The following is a 15,805-nucleotide window of genomic DNA, read 5'->3' on the forward strand; positions in this document are numbered from 1 at the left end:
CTGTTTATGGGTTCCATGATAATTTGCTCCATAGCTTTGCAGACCAGGCTGAGTAGGCCAATAGGGCAATGGTTTCCTGGTTCTGTTGTGGCACCTCCTTTGTGGAGCTGGATGACTGTTGCTGTATGCCATTCTTTGGGTACATAGCCTGTGGTAAGGTTGAGTCAGGCCAGTGAATGTAGGTGAGGGTGTAGTTCCTTTTGAGGCTGGTGTAAGTCACAGCCTGGGACACCATCCAGTCCCATTGATGCTGTGTTCTTAGCTTTGGAGAGGGCTGTTTTTACCTGCATGTCCATGAAGTCTGGTGCTCTGCATTCTTCTGGGATGGACACAGGCCCTTCTGGGGGTGATGCGGGGGGGGGGGTTTACACTGAACTTGTCCCTCGGGATGTGGGCAATGTAAGTTGGTTCAGTGTATCTTTTTGCCATTTTGCAGTAGCTGACAGCATATTTGAGAGTTGCCACCTAAATGTTTGGCATAGCTAACAAAGGCTTTGTGGTTGTTATTCTTACATTCCTTGGCAATTTGTCTTTAGAAACTGGCCTTGGATTATTTTATGAGCGATCATTGTTTCTTCCTAATAATGATCAGTAATGCCTTTCCTTTTGTGAAGTTTGCTCTGTTATGTGTTCGTTTCCTCCTTCTGTTGTATAGCTTATTTATGTGCGACGACCACCAGGTTGGTTTCCTATTTTTGGAGGAGTGCATCTTGGTTTTATTTGGGATGTCTCGATCCATGCATCCCTGTAGATGCTCATAGAATGCACTTGTAAATCATTTGGCAGACTGTATAGCATTATCCTATAGCAAGGGGACTTTGAAACTTTCCACTTTGGTCTTGGGAAGTGTGCAGTTTTCTTTTGAATATGTTTTCACAATGATTTCCTTGACGGGGGGGAGGGGGCGGGATGTGGATGTCCAGTGTGATTACTTTATGATCTGATATTACCAGTGAGGGGTTTATCTCTGTTGTGGAACACTGGTACCCCATGTTGGTGATGATCAGGTACAGTATGTTGTCACCTCTAGTGGGCGTGGTGACCAGCTGTTCCAGGGCGTTTCAGTTTTTAAACTCTAGGAAACACTGGGCAAAGGACATCGTACATGAGTAATTCTCCCACTCAATGTTTGGGTAGTTGTAATCTCCTCATATAATGGTGTTTGATAGGACCTTTACATTTTCCACTGTTCTCAGGAATACTGAGTGAGGTTCCTGAAACAAGGTATGTGATATGTAGCAGGCTACAATCTGATAAGCAGCTTTGCCCAATGTTGGTTGCACTTGCATTGTCTACAGGGCCTCATGCTGTGCCACTAACCTGAAGGTGTGGGTATCCATAAGGTAAATGGATACACCCCTTCCTTTTGTATTTCACTCTGGGTTTTGGCTGGCTGAGGATCAGAGGGATTGTGAGTGTTTCACATGGAGCATGTCCAACAGCTCTGTGTTTGACATAGCTTTGTATGTTAGGCAGAGATCACCTCTGAGTAGGCGATATGCGAGAGAGTACAGCTGGAGCATTTTGTGACAGTCTGTGTATGGCATGTATTTCAGGCTGCTAATGCTCTTTGTGAGGTATTTCTGCAGGCTTTCCAGTTGTTGTAGATGTCTTGTGAGGTACATAGCAAAAGGGGCATTGTACTCTATTATGGAGCTAGTGAATGATGGGTAGAGGGGAACAATGTCCTCTTCTATTCTGCATGAGACACCTTTTGTGATGAGGTGTGCCATGTAGAAGAATTTCCTGACTACTGTGGGGATGTGATTATCACAGGTGTGTCCTCTGTCCACCTGTGACCCAAGGTCTCTTATCACACTTTCAGTGTTAAGTATACTACCGCCTATGTTGTAGTTCATGGCCACAGAGTTTTTACCAAAGGGGATGACAATGCACTTATTGGTATTGAGCTTGAGGCCATGGCTTTGACTCCAGGCATCTGTCTCAGTGAGGCCCTTTTGTAGGATGTCCACATCTTTAGTATTTAAAATTATGGCTCCTAGTTTGCAGTCATCTGGAATCTTCATTAGCCACAGACCTTCCATGTTAAAGTTTACTTCAGGGATGTAAATACAAAACAGGACAGGACCCAGGACTGATCACTGTGGTACTGCACTCCTCACTGGTCCAAAGTCATACTTGGAGTCTGCTACTTTCACAGTGTGTGTTCTGTCAGTGAGCCAGTTGGCAACCCATCTTGTGACATAGCAGTTTATACCTAGGTTAGTGGGTTTATCTATAATTCCAGAGTGGGGGATGGTGTTGAAAGCCGTTTCACGATCTACATAGGCTGTGCGAACCACCTTACCCTTGTCTACGGTTCTGGTGACTGCTTCAATGTCATCTATCAGGTTTAGAAGACATGATCTGCATTTTACAAGCCCACCATGGTTGTGGTCCAGAGTTTGGAGTTTACCAATGTATTTTTTTATAAGTTGTATGATGATACATTCCATGGCCTTGCAGAGCAGGCTCATCAGGTTAATGGGGCGCCAGTTCATGGGGTCCGTGGTGTCTCCACCCTCGTGTAGTGGGATAACCGTCGCTGTGCACCATTCAGTAGGCACAAAGCCTGAGGTGAGGCTATGACTGGACATGGTACGTCGGTGTGGTGCCTGTTCGTTCTGTAGTTTGTGTAGAACACAGCCTGGGATGTTATCTGGTCCCATGGATGCTGTGATACTGGCTTTGGAGAGTGTTTTTTACCTGTGCAACCATGATGGCAGCAACTTTGCAGTCTTCCGTTATAGAGATGTGCTCTTTCATGGATGAGATGGGGGTAAAGTTAGCACTGATCCTATCTGCCAGGATGTTGGCAATATCAGTTGGGTCTGTATATTTAGTGCCATTGAGCTGTAACTCAGAGCAGATCGGAGTGTTGCCATGACATGGACCTGTCTGTTGGGCAGAGATCTCCTGAGTAGACAGTATGCAACAGAGTACAGATTGAGTTAAATTCAGTCTTGTTGCATGGGGAACTGTTTCAGGCCAGTAATCCTCTTGTTGAGGTACTTCAGTGGTCTTTCCAGCTGCTGCAGGTGCCTAGTCAGATTCATCGTATGTGTGTTGTGGTACTCTCTGATGGGTCTGATGACTGATGAGTAGAGGGGAACCTCCTTTGACCTACATGCAAAGACCATGGCAGTTTGTGGGAACACATGGCATGATTGTCTGACCACTTTGTGAATGTGTTTCTGGAAGTAGAGATGACTATCCACATGTGTCCCTAGATCCCTTATTATCACCTCCATATTTAGGGTGTTGGCACCTATGTGGTATTTGTATGACTGTAGCTCGAGGCCATAATTTTGACACCACATCTGTCTGACTGAGTCCCCTTTTAGGGATGTCTCTGTTGTCCCAAACATCGATTATGACATCTTTTTTGCAGTCATTCACAAACTTTGCTAAACATAGCCCTCATGTATTTGACTATATTTCTGAAACTATACACCAGACAGGAGGGGTCCCAGGACTGAGCCATGGGGGACAGCAGTTGTTACCAGCTTAAACAGGTGACCACAATTCTTACCTTGTGTGATCTATCTGTGCCCCAGTTGGCAATCCATCAGATGACATACATATTTATGCACAGGTTGTTGATTTTGTGGATACGACATGTGTCTGGGATGTTGGAAAAGGGCTTTTCAAGGTCTATGTGGGATGTGTGTAGCTCATTTCATTGATGTATGTCTTGGGTGACTGCCTTGAAAACAGTCTAGCAGGTTTGGGAACCATGATTTGCCCCTGGCCAAACCAAAATTGATAGGGTTGGGTATTTGTAGGCTCCCAATAGCTCTGTTTATGAGTTCCATCATGTTGGACTCCATGGCCTTGCAGATCAGGCTTAATAGGCTTATAAGACAATAGTTCCCATGGTCTGTTGTGCACCAGCACTTGTGGAGTGTGCCAAATGTTTGTGTAACACATTCAACAGTTTCATAACCTGTACAGAGGGTGAAGCTCAACAGACTGTTCAGGTGCAGGGTCTGTTTGTTCTGGAGTTCACTTATGCCACAGCTATGGAAACAATGTATTCCCATAGACGTCATGTTTTCAGGTTTGGAAGATGCTGTTTACCCATTCTATATGTGATATCTGTGCTTTCACAATCTCCAGGTATGATGATAGGGCCTTTTGTCAGTGAGAGGGGGGGTATGTATGTATGAGCCTATCTGACAAGATGTTGGCAATGTCAGTCATTTACAGTTTACACTGACTCAGGACATATCTGACTGTAAATTGCTATTTATGACATAGCGGAAGGAAGCATCATGGTTCTCTATGGACTCCTTCACAGATTATTTTGCCAGAACATGGATTGGATACTGTTTGGAGTGCACATTGTTTATTCATGATACTGATTGCAGGTTTATCGATCTTTGCTTTTTCACTTTCTGTGAACAACTTAAGTACTTGTGGTACATAGTTTGATTATGACAGGGTTCCAATATATTATATGTGTCTGTTTTCATATAACTGTGTGCACAAGGCAGAATTGGTGAATAGTGACAGGTTCCTGGGGTATAACATATGCAACTGCCAGATATGTGTGGACCACTGCTGTACTCAGTCATGGCCTAAGTGTGTGAGCATGCCCAGTATGACTGTTCAATATGTTGCTGACTGACATTTGCTAAATTTGTTTAGGTGTGTGAGCATGCCCAGTATGACCTTTCAGTATGTTGCTGACTGAGATTTGCTAAATTTGTTTAAGTGTGTGAGCATGCCCAGTATGGACATATATAGTATATGTGTGTGAAAAAATCATGTCGGTTTCTACTTCAGGGCTCACCTTTGCGTTGTACATCGACAGGAAGCACGCTGTGCCTGCAGGGCTTCCATGAGTCACTTCGCATAGACTTATCAACATTTCTACATACAAGGGGGACAGCTATTATTTGTACATTTCTACCCAGGGGGCAAACATGATTGTTACTGTGGGTGTACATAGGATGAAGGGTTCACCTGACACTTATACACATTTGCTAGGTCTCCACTGCTATGTCAGGTACTCCATTTCAGTCTGTACTGTTGCCTATCGTACTGGTTTGAGGCCTACTACTGTACTACAGATCTTAGCTTCCAATTTCATGTATAATAGTTTGTGACTTCATAGCCTACCCAACCTGCATCACACTGCATGGACTGCTGTTATCTGTTTGCATAGGCAATTGTGCTTAAATATGCTAAATAGAGGTAAAATGTGCTTAGCACTGCCTTATATTGCTTAAAATAGGGTGATCATGCCACAGGTGGTCCTGCAGGGCTGCCTATATCGGATGCACATAATACACTCCCTATACATGTTTGAAAACAGGTAGTGTCAAGTTAGGCATCCCTTTTATTGTATGTGCGAGTCAGAGAGAGGTGTCATTTCCAGGGTTCCTACTGATTCAGTATATGTGCTATGTGTTGCCTCTTTGTCAAGGCCAGGGCATACTGGCCACACCTCCTTCTGCCTACTGGGGCAGGCTCAGGTTGTTCCTCCTCTGAGTCACACTGTTCCTGTGCAGGCCTTGGCAATGGTGGTGGGCTGTTTGGCCCTGTCCCATGCTGTTCCTGCTGCTGCTGTTTTTGCAGGATCATATTGTGTAGCATGGCACATACCATGACAATTTGGGTACATGTAGTTGGTGAGTACTGCAAGGCTCCACCAGATGTGTCCAGGCACTGGAACCGTGACTTGAGCATCCCAAACACACGCTCAATAATGTTTCTTGTTTGTGCTTGTGCCTCATTACGGTGTTCTTGTTCGGGTGTGTGTGCATTTCTGATGGGTGTCATCAGCCACGGCTCAAGTGCATTTCCAGCATCCCACACTAGGTGACCGTCAGGGATGTCCCCATTGACAAATCTCTGGTACAGCTGTGTCTGATGCCAGATGTGGGAATCATGATAGCTTCCAGGGCAGCCTGCACACACATTCATTATTATGCCCTGGGCATCGCACATGACCTGGCAGTTGATGGAGGGGAAGCCCTTGTGGTTGATGTAGACCCTACCCCACTCACCGGGTGGTGCTTTGATGTGTATGTGCATGCAGTCTATTGCACCCACTACCTCAGGGTATTCTACTATTTGGTGGAATAGATGCATATTGATGGCCAATGCCTCACTGGAATTGGAGAAATATACGTGCTCACCAACATGTGCTGACATGGCATCCAGGAACTGGTGCAGTACCCTGGATGCTGATGCCTGTGAAACCCCCATCATATCACCAGTTGGTCTCTGGAAGGTACCTGTAGCTAGTATTCGTAGGCCAACACATACCTTGGTATCCACTGGGATGGGTTCCCCTCTGTTGGTTCTGTGTGTGAGGTGTGGCCGGCACAGCTCAACAATTTGCTGCAGGAGGTCTCTGTCCACTCTATAGCGCTCCACTATCTCCAGGCCATGTAGCCCCTGGTAGGTTACCCTGGGTCTGTACACTCTTCTCTGCCTCCTCACTGTGGGTTGCTCTGAAGCATTCACAACATCACCATCCTCAGCACCTTGCACATGTTGGTTTATGATAGCAATAGCAGCCCCTAACATTTTGTCTGATTTAAGCTTTTTAAGTTTTCACTCTTTGTATACTGCAGTGTTGCAGAGTTCTTGGGAAAAAACATGGTAGACTGCTGTTTGCAGAGTTTAAAGGGCTGGGCTGGGCTAGTCTACTGCCTGTGTAATTGGCTGATTCTGATATATTTCACCAGGTAGCTCTGCTAATTCTCCTTGGTTAACTTCCTACTACTTCTTTTCCTTGCTTTTTCCCTTTCTGTTTCCACAAGGGGCAGTGCCGCGCAAACATGCGCACACGGGCGCACACGTGTTTGCAAGAAATTTCAGATATATCCACGGCGTACACCTTTGGTTTCTTGTTTTCAGCTAGGGCAACTGTAGACACGCCTCTTGCAATGATGAGCAAATCAGGGCAAACACAAGCCATCTTGCTCCAATCAGCTTACAGTCTTTCAGACATACCCCCTCATGATGTCACCTATCTTCTACACTACTACTCCCCTACTCCTACATTTACACTCTAGGGACATGGCTAACATGCCGGGGAGAATTGGGATTCACTATCCTTATCCACATTTGCATAGGATTGCCTACTAATGCTTGGTTACATCTCTCGCACTGAGCTTCCTCCCCTTAGCAACCACTGCTCAGTGGCCATGTTGTTTTCAGCCTGCCACTCACCTGCATGGCAGAATAAGCTTTTTAGTGGAATTGCCCATTTGTGGCTATTTTTCACTTTTTTCATTTTATTTAAAGCGCAGCACGTTTGCGCACCGCTGCGCTACGCTTAAACATTGGCGATCGTGGGAAAAATTGGATTTTAAGGATTTACAACATTTGCAAATGCCAATGGCCTTATATCTAGCCATTGGCCTGCTTCCTCAACTAGATGCATCCTTTATTTGGGACTGTCATAGCTCCATTTAGCTGTTTGCAGAACGGTACTCTTTTACACACGGAGTACATTTTTGCAAATAACACTACTCGTACATGGACAGGTTAGTGTTTCCTGGAATGCAAATTTACCTCATTTGCATAGCTTTCAGCAGCAAATGAGGTAATTTGCATACCATAACACTGTCCGTGCAAGAGTAGCTTTATAAGCTCTCATGCACGCCCCTGCTGGCTATTGCTGAATCTCTTGGCAGACATATTGCCTGTCTGCCATCTTACACTACTCTTACACTCCATGTAAGCCTTCGTGAATCCGGCCCATACACACACACACACACATATATATATATATATATATATATATATATATATATATATATACATACACACACACACACACACATATATATATATATATATATATATATATATATATATATATATATATATATATATATATATATATATATACACACACACACACACACACACACACACACACATATATATATATATATATATATATATATATATACACATGCATATATCTGCATGTGTGTGCATGTGCATGTGTGTGTGTGTGTGTGTGTGTGTGTGTGTGTGTGTGTGTGTGTGTGTGTGTGTGTGTGTGTGTGTGTGTGTGTGTGTGTGTGTGTGTGTGTGTGTGTGTGTGTGTGTGTGTGTGTCTGTGTGTCTGTGTGTGTGTGTGTGTGTGTGTGTGTGTGTGTGTGTGTGTGTGTGTGAGTGTGTATGTACTGTTAAGTGGTGATGTACAAGTCTTACAGTCCATTTCCTGTTTTCCCTTCACAGGTGGCGAGGTGGGGCTGGGTCTCTCCTGCAGGGAATCTGGTGTCACTGTTACAGACAGTGACCATGAAAATAGGTGTGTTGAGGCACAGGCAGGGTTGTCAAGGGTTGACGCTGGACCACGAATTGACATCCCACAATTATCCATCCCATCCACGCACACAGTCACACTGCCTTTGCAAACCTCATCACTGTTGGCCTTAACTGAGGGACAGTCTATGGTTGGCATTGGCCAAGACAGTGTGGTATCCATGGCATGTGTGTCAGGACACAGCAGCCATAGTCGGATGCCCGTTGGGGTACCACATAGGAAGATGTTCAGGGGTGCTAGTCAGAGCACTGCTGGTCATTATGCCCCTGGCAGATGCGCCACATATATATCTACCACACGCATGTTCCGGGCTGTCATGAAGGCACAGGCATGAATGGAATGATATACCAGACAGGGTCTAAGGGCACAGAGGGCTTATCACACCTCTGTAAATGATAACATCCATGTCCGAGCAGATGCCATTCATAATTTCATCGACGTTATGGATAAATGGTGGGGTGAGACATTGGATGTCATCAACAATGTCATGTCTATGCATCAGGACAGGGCAGGAGGGCTACGACAGCCATGTGGACATATGCCAGCAACATCAGCAGCTGGAGGTCACCATGGAAATCCCACCAGTCACAGCCGCTCCCATAGTGGCAGTACCAGCCCCAGCACAGCAGTGGTTGTTGTCCACAGATCATCATAGCAGGCCACGTGCATGTCGCCCTGGCCAGTCCCGGGAGGGACCTGGATCCAATGGATGTTTGTCAACCTCGGGGGGGACAATACCCTATCTGGCTTTGTAACTGATAGTGTCTGTGGCACCCCTGCCAGGCACAGTTCCCACGTCCATGGCCGGAGATGGTGAACTGCAAACCCTGCCAGGTATGGACTGCAGCTGTCTCACAAATCCCTGTATAGGCAGTCACATGGTGGACCTGTGTGCATGCAGACACACACACACACACATCAACAAACCTAGGACAACCAGATACCTGCACACACATCACAATTGGCTCATAACACTACTCAGCCCCCTCACACACACAAACACATGTTGTCACTTGTATGGTTCAGCCTAGGCTTCTGGCAAACCAACAACACACCCTGTGCATATGATGATACCTGTGCCACATCCTGTCATCCGTACATTGATGGAGGGACAGGCTAACATGGTTCTGATGCACAGGGTGACTGTACAACAGTGTAGCAATGGAATTCTGTGTAGCAGGTTGTCAGCAGTAAAGTGAAATGCTAACATCCTGGAATGTGTAGCTGTGCAGCCATGATGCATTATAGGTGTTATTAACAATGCTGTATTGTTTTCACCATTATCTATTCTGATTGGGTTGTGGTTGTCCATGTGCCACATGGCTGATGGGTGTAGTGGTGTCAGCAGGTCTTCTACAGTGGACACCGGTAAGTGTAGTGGCTGGTACACATGACAAGGCTGGGTACAACACACTCAGCCTTTGGTTTGGATGCAGTACAGATACAAGACTGTACACATGGAGGTATGTCCCTGTGCAGGTAACACATCTGTTGGCAATGTAACCTCACCAAGACAGGATAGGCAAAACCACACATTAGTATCTATGCGGTCTGCTATTTGAATGATATTGAAAATGCTAACAGCAGGGTGTATGTCCCTTTCCCCGCTCTACTGCAATCCTCACCTCAGTAACATGGGTGTGCCACTGCTGGTGGCATAGCCCTACCCTTAGGAGGGTGTGAGACACTCTACTACTACAAATGGTGTAAACGACAACTGCTCAACCTGATAACATACACTGTACAGTATTACAGACAGCTATGTTGGGGGATAGATGCAACAGTAACTGCAATGATGGTGGATGTATCCACAACAGCCACACCCAGTTAGTTATAGCAACCCCAGTATTACTGCACACCTCTATAGTGTGGAGGAGAGCATTAACACATCTATGACCTGTGAAGGACTGTATGTCCACAGCATGGCACCTGTGGAATATTGGCATTTGCCAAGCAGTCCTGTGGGAAACATAATTTGTGAATGGAGGTAGATCCCTTCACATCTACACACATTCCTATCTGTGGGATAGTGTGGACAAGCCTGCTATGATCTACATAGGCTGTGTGAACCCCCTCACCCTCATCTACAACTGCCATGACTGCTTCAAGGAGGAATACTAGGTTTACATGGCATTCTCTGCCTTTGACAAGCCCGACATTGGTGGGGTCCAGGATTTTAAGATTACCAGTGACATTGGCCATGGGTTCATTGTTGATATGTTCCATGTCCCTGCAGATCAGGCTCATCAGGCTCAGTGGCGGCTGGTGACTTCAAATCACAGGGGGGCTGCAGGAGACAGCTGAATGGGTGGGGTCAAGGGGAGGGGGTGTGGTCAACCAGAAAGGGGAGGAGCTATGCACAAAACCACAAAAAACTAACTTTAATTAAATACGCTGCCCTGGGTGGCAAACCATCATTATGAAAGTCCAATCAAGACAAAAATAAGTGTAGAAGAATAAAAATATTTCAATGCATTGGCTGCATGACAGCTTACTTAATATCTAGATGGAAACAAAAGGTTGTGAGGCATGAAAAAATAAATTACTTTTTAAATACATTACTGGAATGCCAGTCAAAATCAAGTATAAGAAAAACCAGAAGCACTCAACTCAAACCACTTCTCCTTGCACTGCAGTCCTAATTATAATATATTCAGCTTTATTAAAGTACCAAGTAACATGCTGAAAGTAGAAATCTATGTGATGCCCCCACTTGTAAAAATGTTTCTTATCCAAAAAGACCTGCTGCCTGACAACTTGTTTCATGGGGAAAACATGATAAAAGTAAAAATGAAAAGCAAACAAGAAACAAGCTCAAGATACATTGCTTAAAGGATTACTGTACAGGTTATGGACCACACATGATTGGCATTCTGTTTAGTTTACGGTAAAGTCTGTAGAGATGACTGGAAGTCTCCAACAAGTGTAATGAGCTTTTTAAAATAATGGAATCCTGTCCTTTAATACCCAAGGCTTATACATTATCTAGTCAAGTATTCTCTGCATGGCAACAGCAGAAAGGCTTTCAATGTTGGCAATTCTTTAACAGTATGCTTATTAAAGCTTACTTGCATCTTACGATCTCAGACAAGCTTACCTTATGGTCATTAAAGCATTGCTACTTAAAACACAGAGCAACAGGCACTTTGAGTAATAAGCATAAATCAACAGTACAAAAATATGACAGAAACCAGACCATTCTGCAAAATCAAGGACAGATGAAAAGCCACTGTAGTACTTATGCAGTGTGTCCTCCCCATCCAAGGTAGATACAACTACTCCTTGCCTTGCTTGGACACATCCAGAGTCACTACATGGGGAGTGGGTTGCAACAAGCATGCCACAATTTGAAATCTCTGGCTGACTGTGATGGCCCTGACACATTTGTCATACCTCTCAACCTCAAGAGCAAGAAATCTGGACAAAGCCATACACAGAAGTGGGACAAAGGCCCAACAATAAGGACAATTTTAAATATTGCTCTAATAAACTTAGAAAGATAATAGAATAGGTCTTGCATTAGTATGAATTTTCTGAAGGGTATAAAATCTAAAACTCAAATGTCTGTCATTTTCTAACTTCAGTCTTTAGTGATGTCACTAATTTGCCAAAAAACACAATTTTATGAAAAATGGACAAAAACGTGATGCAAAAATATAAAATAGACACACAATACAGCTGCTACCTGTCAAAGAAGGGACACTTTAATATTAGTACTGCTACCTTAAGCAGCTGACAAAATATAAAAGAATCTACATGCATTTCAAGTAATCTATAACTTTGATTATTACAGTTATTTCTTAATTGTAAACCCTCCATGTTTTCTTCCAAAATTGCTATTTTGCAGAGGGATTATAAGGGGGAAGAGCAACATTTTGAGCCAAAAATTGGGGACAGTTGAGAGGTTGGCTATGCCTAATTCTATAAAGCAATTTATTTGCATGTACCTCTCAACCTGTTAATGCAGTAAATCTGAACAAGGCCAAATATATTGGGGCACATATAAACAGTACTAAAATTGCTCTTGTATAAATTGAGACAGTTGATAGAACAGCTCTTACTTTAACATGCATTTTTCTGAAGGTTATGAAGTCTGAAACTTAGAGTGACTTCTGGCAAATCATTTAGGAATTAAAACTACAAATTTTATGAACAAACCAAAAATAAGAAGCAAAAATCTATTCATTCTTTGAAAATCTGGACAGTTGGGAGGTATAGTTCAGCTGGGCCTGTCTGAGTTTGCTGCCCTTCCCCTGACAAAATAATGGTTGAATGGAGCCTCTGCAGCCATTCCAATGAACCATTATACTTGGCTATTTCACTCCATTTACCATAAACACTAATGTGCATACTGCTTTACTTCTATGATGAGTTGGACTTCATTTGAAAGTTTTATTTTGTATTTTACAGCACAAACACTAAGTCATCTGTTAAACAAAGCAATGCAGTCTCACAATGAAAACTTAGCATTAAAACTTCTCTGCCCTTGAAACTCACATTCATTGAAACAGCATTGAAACCCACATTCAAAGAAAATACATTTTGCCAGTGGCAGATAAAGATTAATTTTGGGCTGTTTTCAATCATAGGCTCCTTGCATATGAAACATACATGTGCTCTTTGATACACCTTCCTCATTGTACTAAAATTATATTCCTTGTACAATACAGTACACTTGTTACAGGATGTTTTAAATTTGTTTTGAACATTTTTCCAGTAAGCAATAAACAAACCATATGCACCCATAATGGCAAAACTGCCCAGTTGAGAACATTTATCATAAAAAGTCTACTCAGACTTCCACAGTCCACCATTATTAGTAAATATACACAATTCCACAGTCCACCATTATTAGTAAATATGCACAATTCCACAGTCCACCATTATCAGTAAATATGCACAATTCTACAGTCCACCTTTATCAGTAAATATGCACAATTCTACAGTCCATTATCAGTAAATATGCACAATCTCTGAAGTCAGTCATCTAAATAATTCCACATTAAAGAAATCTGTAACTAATGAAGTGGTTGCTGCTAGCAATCACCTTTATATTTCATGGTTTCATCGAAAATAAAGTGTCTGTTGCCCCTCAGGAATAAATTGTCTATATTACATTAAAAAAATGATAAGCTAGTAATAATATTGCAAGAGGAAATGGATGGCAAACTGATAACGAACTCATAGTTAGTATCTTCACCAAGGAGAACATTCTCAGTACGGCAGCATCTACCCTTTGTGGGAGTAGAACCCACAACCTTCTGCATCAAAAGCAAGTACACAGCCGGTTGTGCTATAGTATTAACTTGGCAAAGCACTAAACTTCTATTCCCCTGCAGCTCTCAGTTCCTTGTAAAATCTACTCAATACTCAACTGCATCTCAACAACGCAGCAAAAGAAAACAGGAAAAAGGCAAAATGTATTGGGGTCAAAAGCCCAAAAACAGGGACACATTAAACATTGCTTGTATAATCTTGGAAAGTTGCTAGAATAAAATGTTTTGTTGCCACCATATATTTTACTGCCAAGGTCCCTGAGCAAAAAACAGTCAGAGTAACATACCACTATGCCACATCAGCTGCTTTGTAAAGAGAGGAAGACTGAAACTTAAATGGCTATCATTTAGTGAATTCAGTTCTCACCATAGCTGTCAACCTCTTAGTACAAAACACCTGGACAAACCCAGTAATGAGGAAAATACAGCCCTCAAACATATTCAGTGAATTCAGTTCTTGCCATAGCTGTCAACCTTAGCACAAAAACCTGGACGAAGCCAATAATGGGGGAATACAGTCCCAAAAATAGGGACAAATTTAAAATATTCATCTTATAAACTTCGAAAATTGCTAAAAAAAAAAAAAAGGTTGTGCTACTATGTATTCTGAAGAACATGAAGTTGGAAATTCAAATGCCGGTCAATTTTACTGCGGACAGAACAAAAACAATTTTCAGCAGAGACGAGGGATTAAAACTGCAGACACATCTTTGTAAAATGGCAGGGCACCAGAGCAAATCCACACAAACACAGGCAGGAGATGCACACTCCACACAGAAGCCACCCCAACCAAGAATCAAACCAGAAAACCTATAGCTGTGAGGCAACAATACTACCACCGCACCATCAATTATGCAAGGAATTAAACATTCAGAAACCTGAAGTCTGAAATTCAAATGCCTGTCAATTTTACTGCGGACAGAACAAAAACAATTTTCAGCAGAGACGCAGGGATTAATACTGCAGACACGTCTTTGTAAAATGGCAGGGCACCAGAGCAAATCCACACAAATACAGGGAGGAGATGCAGACAGAAGCCACCCCAACCAAGCATCAAACCAGAAAACCTATAGCTGTGAGGCAACAATACTATCACTGCACCATCAATTATACAAAGAATTAAACATTCAGAAACCTGAAGTCTGAAATTCAAATGCCTGTCAATTTTACTGCGGACAGAATAAAAACAATTTTCAGCAGAGACGCAGGGATTAAAACTGTAGACACATCTTTGTAAAATGGCAGAGCACCAGAGCAAATCCACACAAACACAGGCAGGAGATGCAGACTCCAAACAGAAGCCACCCCAACCAAGAATCAAACCAGAAAACCTATAGCTGTGAGGCAACAATACTACCACCGCACCATCAATTACACAAGGAATTAAACATTCATAAACCTGAAGTCTGAAATTCAAATGCCTGTCAATTTTACTGCGGACAGAACAAAACCAATTTTCAGCAGGGATTAAAACTGCAGACACGTCTTTGTAAAATGGCAGGGCACCAGAGCAAATCCACACAAACACATGGAGGAGATGCAGACTCCACACAGAAGCCACCCCAACCAAGAATCAAACCAGAAAACCTATAGCTGTGAGGCAACAATACTACCACTGCACCATCAAATATGCAAGGAATTAAACCTTCAGAAACCCTTAAGTCTGAAATTCAAATGCCTGTCAATTTTATTTAACAGTTTTTAATCAGGACAGTCTGACTTGGAACAAATAAACAATTTTCAGCAGAGGCCCAGGAAGAAATAATGCAGACATGTCTTTGTAACATGGGAGGACACAAAAGCAAACCCACACAAACACAGGGAGAAGATACAGACCCCACAAAGAAGGAACCCCAGCCAAGAATCAAACCCAAGAATCTGCAGCTGTGAGGCAACAATGCTACTACTACACCATCAAATATCAAGCATTGCAACATTTACAAACCACAGATATTATGAGGAACAGATCAGATCGAATATGAGGCAAAAATCTGAATTTTTTTTACAAATGGTGGTGGGTAGGGAACTCAAGTCTTTAACACCTGCATACAGGGTACAGGGTTCAAGCCTGAGGCATTCCCTACCACACCACCATAAGCACCTGGGGCATAAGCATAAGCACCATACACAAACTCCAGTAAAGCATAAGCACCATACACAAACTCCAGTAAAGCATAAGCACCATACACACACAAATACTCCAGTAAAGCATAAGCACCATACAAATAAA

The sequence above is a fragment of the Protopterus annectens genome, chromosome 2.part2 (assembly GCF_019279795.1).
Source record: "Protopterus annectens isolate FY-2018-M chromosome 2.part2, PAN1.0, whole genome shotgun sequence".
In the NCBI taxonomy this organism is placed as follows: domain Eukaryota; kingdom Metazoa; phylum Chordata; order Ceratodontiformes; family Protopteridae; genus Protopterus; species Protopterus annectens.